This window comes from Serinus canaria, chromosome 5 (assembly GCF_022539315.1).
Source record: "Serinus canaria isolate serCan28SL12 chromosome 5, serCan2020, whole genome shotgun sequence".
Classification (NCBI taxonomy): domain Eukaryota; kingdom Metazoa; phylum Chordata; class Aves; order Passeriformes; family Fringillidae; genus Serinus; species Serinus canaria.
The window spans coordinates 28665228-28679273 of NC_066319.1; the positions used below are offsets into that span (position 1 = coordinate 28665228).

The 14046-nt window shown below is 44.1% G+C and overlaps 1 protein-coding gene across 3 annotated transcripts in view; it reads right to left on the minus strand.

Moving 5' to 3' along the window:
- The window catches only part of PLEKHD1 (pleckstrin homology and coiled-coil domain containing D1), a 32091-nt gene extending 20564 nt beyond the window's left edge, over positions 1–11527 (minus strand). For 2 of the 3 annotated variants that reach the window (XM_050975713.1, XM_050975712.1), the window contains exons 1-5: positions 10524–11527; positions 8065–8214; positions 7574–7929; positions 1403–1603; positions 536–629 (exon numbers count right to left, since the gene is read on the minus strand). The gene's annotated coding sequence lies outside the window, so the exon portion shown is untranslated. The remainder of the gene's footprint in view (positions 1–535; positions 630–1402; positions 1604–7573; positions 7930–8064; positions 8215–10523) is intronic. The other variant, XM_030239807.2, reaches the window with a different exon arrangement.
- Between the last annotated feature and the right edge of the window lie 2519 nt (positions 11528–14046).

The following is a 14046-nucleotide window of genomic DNA, read 5'->3' on the forward strand; positions in this document are numbered from 1 at the left end:
AAACCCCACAGTGCTGTGTGGGGCAGGCAGGCACCTGGCTGTGACAACAAGGATGGGTGGAATCAGCACCTTCAGAAGCTCATGTGCTACCTCAGCCTGCAGTGACTACAAAGGTCAAAAGCAGCTCAGATCACAGGGTCCCCTGTGGAGCTACAGTGGGCACTCAGGTACTGAGGGCAGCTGGGCCATCAGCAGCTGCCAAGTGCAAGTACAGGTTAGGAAAAAGAGCCAAATGGAGCTCTTAGCCCCACCACTGGCTTTGCCAACATTATTTTTATAGCCACAAGATTAGTTGATTAGATTATGAAAATAAGGGAATATATCTACTATCAGATAAAAAAAAAATAGAAGTCATATGTCTGCTGAATCATTAAATATTCTGAAAAAGTACCAACATGATTCTTTCTTTTTTGAGGATTCCCTGGACTTGTGAGATGTCTGGGATTTATCTCTTCATCACCTGCTGGGCCCATGGAGGAAGGGGGAGAGAATGCTAGAAACAGAATAACTCCCTCCTTGTGCAAACACTGCTCACCTTGGGATGGATGTTGAAGTATTTATTGCTTTCAAAACTTTTCTTCTCACTCTCGGCATAATATAGCAGGAAGCTTTCCTTAATGATGAAGAATCTTTAAGACAGAGAAGGGAAATACAGTCTGGTGAAACGGAGGTTGTGGTTCACAGCAAGAAAATCCCCACCTAACTAAAGCTGCTTTCTGAGCAGGAGAGTTTACTACTCCCACTAAGACTAAGGTGAGGTGCCTCACTTCTGCTCACAGCCAAGAGCTCATGCTTAACAGCAAGTGCCAAGTTGAGGTACTTTGTGTTTGCAGCTCACCCCAGCAGGCACCCACCAGAGCTGAGGGCAAACCACATCTCTCAGGGCACTGGGACAGCACTCTGTGCCTCAGACAGGACCACAGACTTTTGGCACCCCTACGTGTGTGCCCTCTCTAGCTCACATGTTGAATTTAACCTACTGGAGAAAGCTGCTCTTTTATTCAAGGGTCTCTTGTGTGGGCTAAGACCAACTAAATGCTTATTTTGCAATATGTTGTCTGCCACCCTCTTCCCTCCCATCTCAGCACAAGCCAGAGGGAAGTGTTTCCAGTCTAACAGAGAATCACAGCCTAGCATCCCCAAGTGACTCTTGAGGCAAAAATTAGACACCAAAGCACTCTGGAGCAGAAATAAATTTGAGAGATATTTTTAAGCAGAGCACCTGGCAAACTCTCCTGTCACTGACCTTCACAACTACAAAGGAAATGGAATTCTTTTTTTCTCTCACGTGTAACATTAAGATAGGCCTTGTTCTGCTCACTTAACCTTAGGTATGCTCTGGTGATCACTGTATAGTAACCACAAAATACCACAGCTTCTGTAAGCCAAGCCTCTAACTTACTTGAGTGTGTCCTCAAAATTATGATTAAAGGAGTGCCACCTTTAACTTATTTGGATTTTTGAAATGCCCCTGGGAGGGCTCCTCCTCTCTTCAAAAATTGAGGTTGCACGTACTCTGCAGGCAGCGGTACAGGGAAGAGATAGCTGACTTAGTTTCAATCTGGTCTAAATCTCTGCAGCACTCAAATATTATGAAGAGCAGCTGAAAAAAAAATGGGGACAAGTGTAGTAGGGAAGTTTCAAAAGAGTAAATGACAAAGAAAATGTATTGTTCTGTTCTGTACATATTTTCTGACATGAGAAAGAGGGATTTGGAAAGAAAGTGAAAGGAAAGAAGGTAAAAAATTATTTAAAAATGCCTTTTTACATTTCACAAAACACAGCTGTGTAAATCACTTTCATGTGGTTCTGAGGACAAGTAATCATGAAGAAGCTGGAAAGGATAAGGCATTTCTGTGAATAATGAGAACATTCCCAAGAAACCCTCCTGTTTCTGGGAGGGATTAAGAGAAGACCTCCACAGGCACTGCTGCCCACTTGAGCAGCCTGGGCATTCCTGCACCATTCCTTGGAGCCACCATTAGTAATGGGCTACAGGCCGAGGAGGCTGATCCACAAGGACAATTCTAATGCCTTCATGTGCCCCCATGTTCCCCCAGTCCTCTCCTGAAGTGGATGGGCTGTCAGATGGAGCTAAGTTCTGACTCCAGTACAGATGAGCACAGCAATCTGGTACCAGTTTAGTTTCAAAAACTACAGAAAGACATTGAAGCTGACAGAGATATTTTCATAATCATTATAAAATAATACATATCATTATTAAGAATTATTGTTATTTTACTTGGGTGAAAACTTTACTGTTTCCATCAGCTTATGTCTCTTGCTCTTCTGCTATGGCTCTGGCAACACAGATGAAATTGCCAAATGCCATGGAAACAGAGACCACAGGCTCTTGGGGCAATATAAGAACAATGCTAAACTTCTCAAAGTCTGCAGCAAACTCAAGCTCTGGACCACTTAGGTGGGAAGAAGCAGGCACTTTGCCAAGGCAGACATCAGAGACCTCCAGAGAGCAGACAAGGCTTGTTCCTGGTTGCTCCTGTCCACATCACTTCTGTGAACAGCAGCCTTGTGCCTTCCTGATTAATTTTCCCTCACATCTCTGGTCATTAATTGTATAAGAAAGTTTTCCTTTGAGTGGCTGCATCTTTCTGTTTTCTCCAAGTCTCTGTTTAGTTCAAGTAGGACTTCATTTTTTAGAGAGAAGTGTTGCCTTTTCTGCACTATAAATACAGAAATAACATCTTAAAAGAACAAACCTGCCTGCCCAATGGCCTGTGCTTGGTCCAGTGAGTTACAAGGAACCAGTCACTTGTACTGTGGGCACAAGTATGAATCTAGAGATGCCAAAAGTCAACACGCCACATGAAACAGAGAAAGTCAAATCATGATTTTCAACACTCTTTTCAGTCTGACTAATCCCAAGAAACATTTGCCAGACAGGTAAAGATATTGATCTTTAACTCAGTGTGATTTTTTAATCTAAATGTTATCCCCCAGTTAAAGCCAGGGTTTAGTTTGTTACATACCTTTTACTGCTCAGTGCTGTTAATCCTCATATTATAGATTATGCTTCAATGGAAAGCAAAATCAAAGCAAAAATAAGAACAAAACATAGCATAAGTCTCTGAAAATTGATGTGTCTCTCACAGATAAATGAACTTTTAGATCCCTGATTTCACAGATGTGGAGAGAGAATATGGGGATTTGGAATGAAAATATACAAAATAAGAGTTTAGAAAATAGTGAGAACAAAATCCCACTGCAAGTAATGAAGAAAAAACATTGAAAATCTGGTTAGCTTGTGCACATAGTGTATTTATGCTCAGATCATATTCCCTCATGTATCTTTACCTGGAAAGCAACACCAGAGCAACCAAGACCATCACTTAAATGTCCTTCAGGACAAAGTCTCCATGCAACAAACCAGGGGCAATTGATGCAGCATGGTGAAAAGATGGATGAAGTAAAATAATAAAGAGAGTTACAAGACTCAAGAGCAGGTTGAAGACTAAAGCAGCAGCCAGGTGAGTAAGAGCAGAAAGGGAAAAGATGTCAAGAGAGAATGGGGAGAGACACCCAGTTAGGACTGTGATTGGAAGACTTGAGACACTGAACATGTGTCAGAATCAGGCACAGATGTGTCAGCAGGAGAAAAGGGAGTGCTGTAAACGCAGGGGAAGATTTTGAATACAAACAAGAACCCAAAAAAGAAGCAATTTAAAAACATGGCAGAGCTCAAAACCTTGGAGAACAGCAGCGAAGGTGTGAGAGGTGAGACAGGCTGGCACAGCCACACTCCATAAGCAGCAAGGTAATACAAGAGACATTCATGTGGTCAGCTGCTCTTGTCACCCATCCCTGCTGCGGGATCCTGCTCTAAGGAACCACTGAAACCACAGTGTATTAAACCGGAATAGCAGCGGAACAGTAACAATTCGGATGTAAAGCAGAAACAATAGCTCTGTACTGGACAAATTGAGATACCTGATCTCTGTGGAATAAGTGCTCTTTGTATTACAGAGGGCTAATGAAATTAATTAGCTAATCTTTGTACAAGTTTTTGACATGACAATGGCCCAGATGAAGTAGTTACACTATAAAACTGCAGCAGTCTCCCTGGTCCTTTATTCTGATGGTGTTTCTCTGGGCCAGGAGCACAGGGGGCAAATCCCATTTACTAGATCAGCCCAGTACTCCATCCCCGGGGACAGCTCAGGAAACCGACGGGCAAATGATCATTATAAGCATGAAGATCAGAGCTGGTAGTACCTGCCCCTTGCTCTTCCTCTCCTGACAGCTCCAGGTTTCCTGCCTGCCCCCTGCCCTGGCAGCCAGAGCACACCCAGCCTGGCAGGGAGCAGGAAGAGGTTCAGGATGCCTCCTGACCGCAAGCAGCAAAATAGGAGGATTACAAGGAGCAGAGGGAAGCACACGCTTTCGCATGTGTGAGAGCTGCGCTGCCCTGTGCCGCACACGCACGCTGCTCTGCAGCTGTGTGATCCCCGGGGGGTCCTGAGCAGAAAGCAGCCCCAAACAATTATCTTTTCCATCTGTCCTGTGACCACACACAGTGGCTGTTAGTAGTCACTGTGGAAAATAAGGTTATGTGCCTGCTTTGCAATGCCACAGACAAGACTGGTTCAAGAAAAGACAAAAATTTCTCTCTTAACTGTGCTGTGTTTCCCTCCTTCCAACCTGTCATCTCTGATGGATTTATGGAGAGATATAGGCATATTTTGTTTTGTTCTCTCTCTTCTTGTGCATCACCTTGCTTTTCTGATGTTCAGTTGTCCACCAAAGAGATGCCCCTTCCTGGCACTGTTCCACTGAACCCCAAAGTCTCAGACATGGATGGTGACAGTTTAGAGCCTGATACTTCCATATGGGACTGGGATTATTCATAGTAAAGAAGGATTTGCCACTTCCATCCTGGAAAGCTACAGCACCCTATTCATGCCATATGCAGGGCAGGTGCACACATTATACATTTCACTCCAGCCTCTGTGCCAGGGTGGTGCCATTACCAGTAAAACTTTTGTAGTAGGAGAGACTAAATTGCTTGTTAAGCCTTGGAAGGAAGAATGGGGTGCAGTTGTTCAGAAGAGGAGGACTGTTAGTAAGGGACTGAGAATATGATTTTTCCAAAGCCACTCCAGCAGTGACCCAAGCTTAGACTGCTCAAAAGCACCACTAAACTCAGAAGACAGGTGTTTCTCTGTTGGAAGGATATTTCTTTACAAGGGAAGAAAATTCACATTAGGAGTAGAGCTCCCTTTCTTTAAGAGATAGGCATTAGGATGCTGCTAATGGCATTTCAAAAATCAAGCTATGAAAGGCAGCATGCTCAGATGTCAGCCCTGGCAGATGAACACAGCTACACTGGTCCAGAAGCACCCAGCCCACTCTTGGACAGTACCTGAGGCAGCACACAAATATTATATTTGGGCTTCAGAGCAGACCATTGCATGGGCAAAAGAAAGGACTGAAAATGCTCCAGACAGCTGCCCCAGGTCAAGTTCAGCTGCCTCCACAGTTGCCATCAGATTTGGCCCTAACTAAAACAAGGCTCTGTTATCCCTCCCTCCTCCCTGCATAACCTCTACTACTGTGAAATTCCAAAACCTGAGATTTCCATTACCAAAATACTGGACACCATGCCTGGACACTTTTTCCTTCATCCACTATCTATTCAGATTCCATCCTTCCCTGAAACAGTTGCTTTTTTTCTCAGTTTCTCCAGAAGTATTGCTGCTACAGCCAAATGAATGGGATCAAGCCAGTAAATATCATGTATCTCCCACATAGACCCATCTTCATGGCTGATGGCCTGATGAGATCAATCCTCTCCTTACAGTCAGTTTTATCTCCCATGTCTTGGAAAGACTTTCCTTGGAAGTGAGAGTAGTACAGCACTCCTGTAAAACATACATTTATCAGAGACCAGGTCGTCAATAACATCCAGATATAGTCCATCTTTTTTCTTTATTTCACTGGAGTGGGAAACGTCTCTTCTCCTTTTCATAAAAAAATTTACTTGACCAGCTATGTGTTGGTGGGCATAGGAAAAAAGAGGGGGAAATGAATTAATTGCTCCTTATCTCCCCCTAATGATTTGTGATAATAACATGTGAGGTTGTTTTACTTTAAAGCAAGTCTTTCCCATAAAAACAAACAAACCAACAGCACATTGTTCCTCCTGTTCAAGTCTTTTTACCCCAGTACTCACTTCCTTCCAAACCCTAGAGATTCCACGTTCACCTCTAACTGACCTGTGTCTGGTCCCCCAGGACCCTTAGCTGCTGTGCTTGCAACTAATCTTCCACATCACCCCTGCCCCACAGTCACCTCCCCTTCTGCTCCCAGCTGCTACCACTAAAACATTTACCACTTGCCGAAGGTGGGGGTGACTTCTAGGAATAGAACAGCACTAAATAAATAATGACAGAGGGAACAGAGATGGGCCATTTGCCTGCAAGAAATTTTTATCAGGGAGAGCGTTTTAAGAAGGCCTCCTCCATGGCAAATTATCTTCCCCTCTGTTATTCTGTCCATTTCTTTTCCGTAACACAATCACAGTCGTTTCCAGGCATAATTCATTTATTTATCAATATCTGGGAGCTGAGCAGGGAGCATCAGCATAAATTCTTTTCTGGGTGAAAATAAGCTGTTCTTGGCATGGGAGGGAATAAAACACACACACAGGTCAAAGACTGCTACAAACACAAAACTGCTTCCCTAGTAACATTTTTTTTTCAGGCTTTGCCATCTTCACAGATGGGGCAGCACTATGGTTACTACAGAGAGCAAAGCTGGGAAAGCTGGCTTTAGAAATGAATTGTTTGTATCTACACTGCAGACTGCAGCAAAGGTACTTACCCACGAAAGGTAAGTGCCAGAGATTCAGTGATTTGCATTAAGTACTACACCAATTCTACACTTAAAACTGACCCACCACTTCAGTACTATAGAACATACTTCTGTCCTTGGTTAAAGGTTATAGCAAACGCCTTTCAGCTCCAAACTTCCTGGCTGCTGATAGGCAACATACAGCAGCTTAGAACTCCCTAACACCAGATGGGAGAGAACTCAGAGCCACCTTCTCCCCAGGGAAGAGTCTGCATGTGCTGTTCTCAGCACGCAGTTGCTGTCAGGCAGCACAGCAGTACTGGAGATGTGCACAGACCCCTGCAGACCACACACACACTGCAGACCCCCACACAATCAGCTCAGCCCCGCCATCTCGCACCCGAAGGGCTCAAAGAGCTTTGAGTGCCAAAACAAAAAGGTCAGGCAGTTTAGGGGCAAAATACATGAACAGACTCTTCCCCTTTTATGAAACTATCATAATTATTCAGAGGAGGCAGCTAGTCTCTATTACTACCCTGAAGTGCACACTGCACAAGGTCTGGACAGATAAAGAAGAGAGCACAATGGGGTGCCACGTGTGTGAAGCAGACTCAGAGCAGCAGGAAAGCTATGCCCCAAGTTTTACCCCAAGCCTCTGCCTGGCTGGCTGCACTTGAAGAGACAAGCACTCAGTCTCTTAACTTATCCCAGAACCCTTAGGCTTTGTGTTTCACCCGAGCATCCCTCAGCAACTGTGGCTTACCTCCTGGACCATTTGGCTGACTGCCTCCCAAAGGGTCTCTTCCAGAGCACACCGTACAGCTGCACTTTGGTGCTGATGTCCAGAGCATCCGAATCTGCCTGTTCCATGGACGGAGAAGGGGAGACAGAGCTGGATTTTGAAGCAAACATTATAGATGGATCTGGTTCTAACTCACCCCCTCTGTGTGGCAGCTCAGGGAATCCGATTAAATGCAATGAACCAGCAGGATGTAACCAGCCCAGCAGACAGAGAGACTGGGCTTTGGTTTGAATCAATAACTTGACTGCTCAGCACTCAGTCAGTAATTCTCTCCCTGATGCACAGATGATGAGAGTTTTCTCATTGCGTATTACTTCCTGATGCATTGCAAACAGCACACATCCCAGCCCAAGGGAAAAAGAAGAGTGAAGAGAGTCAGACATCAGAAACACAGAGAGGCAGAAAGAGCTCATCAGAAAGAAAGCTCTCAGCAATAACATAAGCCAAAATACCTCTGCACCAGAGCCAGCTTGGAAGGTTATTTCACTCGACATTGCAGCACTCCATCCAGAAATTAGGGCAAGACGGATGTTTAACTGACAGGCATCTCTGACACATATTCCCAAAATCTTGCACTTGGAGACAGGTTCTTCTCATTTGTCCTGAGGAAAATTGGGGCAGAGTGAGTGGGAGCCAGCAAGTTCAATCAGACTCCCTCTGACTGAGGGAGGGTGAGGGGGCCTAGCTGTGCCAGCCCACCTGGGGAGAGTTCACGTGGCTGCTGGGTTTGGACTGGGCAGTGTCCATACTGCACGCCCTGCTCTGCCTTAAAGGGCCATTGCTGATCAAAGTTAGAGCATAAAATTCTGCCTGCCTTCATGCTTTGCTGCATCTTGGAGAGGTGGCAAGAACAGCCTCTCCCCTGCCTCTTAGGTACCAGCTCCTTCTTGGCCCCAATACAGACACATAGGAATGTGTCACACAGCTCAGGTCCGTGTTCTTCTGCTTAGTACTCCCACAGCAAGCTTTTTAATCTGGTTCCCTATGTCCTTGTTTCTCTCTTGAAACCCCTTCTCCCTGTACAGATACAGTTCTCCAAAAGAACCTGTTTTTTGCAATACCCACAGAAAAGCAGTTTAGCCTCATATTGTTCTTTCCTGAATCCTGCCTCCCCTCCAGGATTAGAACTTAGGGAAGAATCCCAGCTGCTAAACCATCTGTGGTTTTGGGATATCCTATAACCAATACAGACATGTACATGCTGTATGGCATGTATGCCATATATGCTGAGGTATTTGCTCCTGATTTAACCCGTGCCATCCCACGTGAATAGATTTTGATGCTGTAATTGTTGGATACCAGTCCTTCCCAATGCAGTGGTCACAAAGAAACATGATGCAGACACATGGCCCTTCCCCATCCCCGATCAGAAACCTGGGATGTGCTGTAGGCCAGGTCCCACCACAGGACATGGGCTCACTTAGCTTTATACAGTCACAGGCACTTGCAGAGCATCTTAAAGAGAGGAGATGCCGACAGCCTGCCTCAGGCTCACAGGCTGCATTCAGTATTAGAGAAATTAGAGATGCAGGCCCCTGATAAAAGTCACAGTTGATCAATAGATGAGAGAGCCAGCAAACTCCATGATTTGTTACTTCCTCTCACCCTGGCTTTTGGTCCCAGACAGGACATGGTCAGAGCAGCAGGACATGTCCCATTTCAGAGTGACATTAAGGCAGAGGGTGGAGAAGAGAGCAGCAGATACTGCCGCAGCAGATACTGCCTCCATCTCACCTGAGCTCTAACTCCTGAATATAATACCGCACTGCAGAAGAGAAGCATTCATGCCATAGATGCCATTACGTACACAGCACCAAGAAGGAAATACTGCTCACAACCAGGAGAAGGAAAATTTTCCCTCAAATTATGTTGCACAAAGGATAAAAATTATTCTGGGCCCTACGGCCTCACTTAACTGTATAAATGTCCAGTGAAAAGCCACAGAGTTCCCATGTAATGATCCAGAGCCCCTGCCATTGTACTGCACCCACAATGCAAAGATCTGACAGCAGTGACTTGCCATGATGAGACAGAAAGATTTTCACCATTTACTTATTTTTCATTCTTATTTTTACCTCCACAGACTAAGAAAGTAAAGAGGTTTCTAGCTCTGAACATCAAAAAGTGATTTTTTTTCCCTCTGGAGGCCTCTAAGACAAGCAAGACACTGAGTAGTTACAGCAAGTTCTTTAAAGTCAACAGGCCAGGGGAGGGAAAGAGCAACTTGCTTTTGTCAAGTGACAGGCCAGCAATGCTAGGGCAGTAGATAGCAGCAAGGTGAATCTTGTAACTGCTGGTGTCTGGACACAGTAATTTGTAGTAATAGTAACTCTTTTAACATTTCCTTTATGTGTGTACTAATCTAATGAAGGGGAAACACATCTGCACATCCTTGAGAGACAGCACTGGACCTTTAATCAGAAAACCTTTCTGTGGAGCAACAGGGTGCACTGTCATGGCAATTATTTTACTAATATGTTGTCTTTATTTTTCCTACACCTCAAGCCAATAAAATTTTGCTAAAATAAATGTTTGAAGCAGACAGCAGTGCAAGCTATACAGAAGTAACATTTCTTAACAGAATATCCTAAGTTGGAAGGGACCTACAAGGAGCATCAAGTCCAACTCTTAGCCCTGCACAGGAACTGCCCAAGAATTACCCCATGTGCCTTCATCACAGGCCACTCTCCAGCTCAAAGGTGCTCCCTTTCAGTTTAACGAGACATACTAACTTCAGCTGCTGAGGAGGCTTGTATTTTGTTTTTTAATCAAGTGAAAAGTTACACCTTCATGTTCTGGGCAGCCTGACAATACTGGGTTATGCAGAAAAGAACAAACTGCTTCTTGGGCTGAGGCCAGTAAGTTGAGATGAATCAGAGCTGCTGCAGTGTTGGAGAGATTCAGATCTTACCTTCTAGTAAGGCAGATTGCCTTTGCTTTTACAGCTTCTGATAGGTTCCATAGCCATTTTTAACCCTGAGAAACACTAGCAATCATGGGAGTTACCAGCAGGTATCCAAACACTGTGGAGAAGTAAAGTCCAGCTCCAGTTTCATTTATGATACATGATTCCTGCAAAGACAAAATGTCACATGTACTCCCCAAAATGATGCTCCAGCTTCCTAGGTGCACAGCTCTGTGCAGAGGCTATTTTAAGTAGAAAAGCAACTACCATTAATTCAGGTCTCGTGAGATACACTAACACAGCACGTTTCTTGTGCACAATGATTAAATTCTCAGTGTCAGATGGAAAGTCGGAGCTGTTCTGCAGAACTCAAAGAAAAGTTACTCAGCAAAAGGCATTAAAGTCAAGTGCCTCTGTAGATTTGCAGCCCCATCAGACATCACCCTTAGAAATGTATTACACCATTTATCATCCCATGGTAAGAATTACATGGTCTCAGTGACCTGTTCCAGCCAAAGCCCTTCTCCAGTCCCAGCCCTTCAAACACACTCAGATCCATGCTGAATAGTCCAGGAGTCATAATAAATCCAGCCATTTGCCATGGATATAGCGCCACTTCGAGAGACTTAGAGGAAGACAGAAAATAAGATATCAGTTTACTGAAGCAAAGGGATTTGATAGCAAGCAGCCAGCCCCATGGCTTGGCTTTTGGGAGGTAGCTTTCTGAGGAACTGACACCATAGTCAATGAATATTTCTATCAGCATGAAGAGAAGATAAATTTAACTTTTTTTTAATCCTACTAAGATATCTCTTCTGGAAGAAAACTCATTTACTCTCATAAACAAAGATTTCTGCTAAAATGTCATTTTTCAGAATACATCAGAGTGGTCAGCTAACTTTGAAGGCTTCCTCCAGAAGACAGTTCACAGGCTTCCTGCTAGGCACCTGTTTTTCCCCCATCAAGCCTAAATACCCAAAATGATCACATGGCTGACAAACAGAAATTGCTTGGAGCTTCAGTAGTTAAATAGGCTGCTTATCTGGCTGATAAGCAGCCTATTTAACTACTGAATCTTGTAGTAACTACTGATATCTTGTCCTGTGCAGGGCCAGGAGTTGGACTTTGATGGCCATTGTGGGTCTCTTCCAACTCAGAAGATTCTCTGAATCTAAGCATGTAACTTGATTTCCCTCAGCCACTGTTCCTCCCATGTGGCACTGGTACTAAATCCAGAACATATACCAGGGCAGTAGTTTGGGTACCATGGGCAGCCAAAAAACAGAAGGATTTGTTAGCATTTCCTTGGCAGAATAATGGAGGAGGGGAAACATAATACCTCTACTTATTAAGGCAGGCAAACAACCAGAGAAGCACCAGCATGTTTCAGATCTGACAAAACAGTCCAGCAAGGAGCAAATGAGATCCAGGGCTGCCCATTCTGGAGAAACACACTCTTTAGCTGTTTCAACAACAGTCAGTATCTCTGAATTCTCCAAGTTCCTAAAAATAGGTTAGCTGCTGGATTTCTATCCACTGCAGAGGTATCAATATTGATTGCAGTTCACCAATTTCTACCCAGTTTCTTCCCTTTGATCAAAAGAAGGAAATCCATAGGCTTAACTTTTGAACAATAAATACACATCCAGGAAAACAGAACTGGGCAACCCCCATTTTTATTTAATCTTATGTCCGTAAAATGCCTCACACGTGCACACAGAGAGCACAATTGCTCTTGTACACACATTCAGGGCTTCCTTTACACTTACCATTGCTGTGATCACTGAAAGCAAGGCTTTAAACAGTACATACACCACAATTAGGACTTCATTCAGGAGTAGAAACTGCAGGGCCCATACCACCAGTGCCCTTCACACCCTTCCCCTATACATTGTGCAATACCCCTCAGCTCTAGTTGCAGCAGCCACCACTTCAAGGTACTCCTTCCTGGTCCTGCTCATCCAGCCAGTAACAGCATCCATCCAGTCACAGCAAGGTCAGGATTCCTGCTGCAAACATACACAGGTCAGGTACAAGACATCTCTTGCCTCCTTCCTATCTACATTCTCAAGTGGTTATCTGAGTACAGAAGCACAAAGATCTACTGCTGCCATCTATCATAGCAGCAGACCATGACAGCTGTATTACAAACCGTGCAATGATGAGGCGAGCCAGCAGCCAAATGAAAGATAAAATGGAAGGGCATTGAAGACTTTGCTCTCTACAACATACAGCAAGCTAAGAGGGCCATCCCCTTTTATTCTCCTGTGAGCCATGCTGCCACACAGCTTTTGTAGATGAGGCTTCTTTCATAATGCTGAACTTTGGATTGAAGGGATAAACATGGAAAAGCTTCCAGATCCACTGCCTAGTCATCCACCTGTACTCAGTCACCTTCACGTGAAGTGTCTGCACAGAGGAGATACCAGGGGTACAAAGTTTTTGTTCAAGACCAGTCACCTCTCAGTTTCTCTGTCAAAAAGAGACAACAGAACATAGGAAATCCATCACAGTCTTAAAACTCACTCATTCTACCAAGAGCATCATCTCTGAGGGCATGAAACACTTGACTAAGACTCACCCCGATTACTAGTAAGGCTTGTAAGCAGGGCTTTTAGCAGGCCTCTTCAACCCTGTGTAACCAAGAGTATTGCACTGAAAGTGTTCCTTCAGACAGCAGAAGCAAATTAACCTCCACAGACTCCAGTAAAACTATAATCATAGACAATCAGTTAACTACCACTTCAGATACTGCCTGGGCACACAGATGCACAATAAGCCTTTTTCCCCTAATTATGTCATTCTGCTTTTAGATTTTCCAAATACTGTGTAGCTTTGGTGTCAGTCAGCATGATACAGCTTAAGTTTTATTAGGTCCACAAGTTGTTCTGAACAAGGCATTTTTCTTTAACCCCCATCCACGAAAGCAGTGTGTTAATCTCTCAGCATCACAGACAAGGGGGAGAAGTGCTGTGAAAAGGAGGGTGGAATGTTGTGCAATTCTGCCTGCAGGGATACTTGGATAAGGCTTGCACATATCAGGAGAAGAATGGCTTAATTTTTCAGCTGGAACAATAGATGACAGCTCGTCATCTTGATGCTGTGCTCATCCCTAATGAGTCGCTCATAAAAATGCTGATGTACATTTTTATTTCCTTAACAAATGAAGGAACACTCTACAGCAATTACCAGGAAGCCTGCAACATCACAGCTCCTAAATTTAAGTTTGTAACATAAATGCACCCAAAGCATTTTCTCACATCTCCGAAAGGATTTACCACAGGCTACAGTGATTAAATCTCCAGTTACAGAGGTGACATGTTTACTAAATACACTAAAAGAATGCTAATATACTGCATAATGCTTCCCCATTAAAACTGAGTTTTACTTGCCAAAAAACAAGAGTCTGCCTGGAAAAAATAGCTTTCCCTTCTTACTGCTTTACATTTGCTTGTACCAGCTTTAACAGCACCTCTGTCATTTGCTTCAGTTCTCCTACTGACTTTACATTAATCATATTCACTTGTGC